Source organism: Acomys russatus, chromosome 14, assembly GCF_903995435.1.
Source record: "Acomys russatus chromosome 14, mAcoRus1.1, whole genome shotgun sequence".
NCBI classification, from domain to species: Eukaryota; Metazoa; Chordata; class Mammalia; order Rodentia; family Muridae; genus Acomys; species Acomys russatus.
The window spans coordinates 14,320,731-14,321,251 of record NC_067150.1 but is presented as its reverse complement, the minus strand read 5'-3'; the positions used below and the strand labels follow the sequence as shown (position 1 = coordinate 14,321,251).

The 521-nt window shown below is 39.2% G+C and overlaps 1 non-coding gene across 1 annotated transcript; it reads right to left on the bottom strand.

The window, feature by feature from the left end:
- Nucleotides 1–212: 212 nt before the first annotated feature.
- LOC127198862 (U6 spliceosomal RNA) lies at nucleotides 213–318 on the bottom strand. Its single transcript, XR_007831896.1, has one exon. It is a non-coding gene; the product is annotated as a U6 spliceosomal RNA (small nuclear RNA).
- Between the last annotated feature and the right edge of the window lie 203 nt (nucleotides 319–521).

Here is a 521-nt window from a genome sequence, read left to right as displayed (position 1 = left end):
GTGATAGCAGTGTGTGCGTGTGTGTGTGTGTGTGTGTGTGTGTGTGTGTGTGTGTGTGTGTGTGTGTGTCCCTTCTTTTATTTTGCTGGTCTGCAACTATTTATTTCCTGTGTTTTTGTGGAGCATAGTTAACCTCTTTAATTTGGACTTTTCTAACACCATCTGTGGTGCTGGTTTTGTAGATAGATATTGTTTACGTTTAATTTATCTTTGAATATTAATGATACTTCCCAATGTCTCATGTCATCCTTTTCAGGGACCATGCTAATTTTCTTTATATCATTCCAATTTAAGTGTATGTGCTGCTGAAGTGAGCATGGTCTATCCATTCCCGTTAGCACAGTGCATGAAATACTCCACAGTCTGATGTTGTCTCTCTGTAAAACTAGAAAATTCCACAGTTATCTGATTTTGCATAGGTCATCAGGCTTGCCTGATCTGGTAAATGAATGGTTGGTTAAGATTTTGGTGTGTGCCCATCAGAATGGCTAAGATCAAAAATTCAAGGGGCACCACATGCT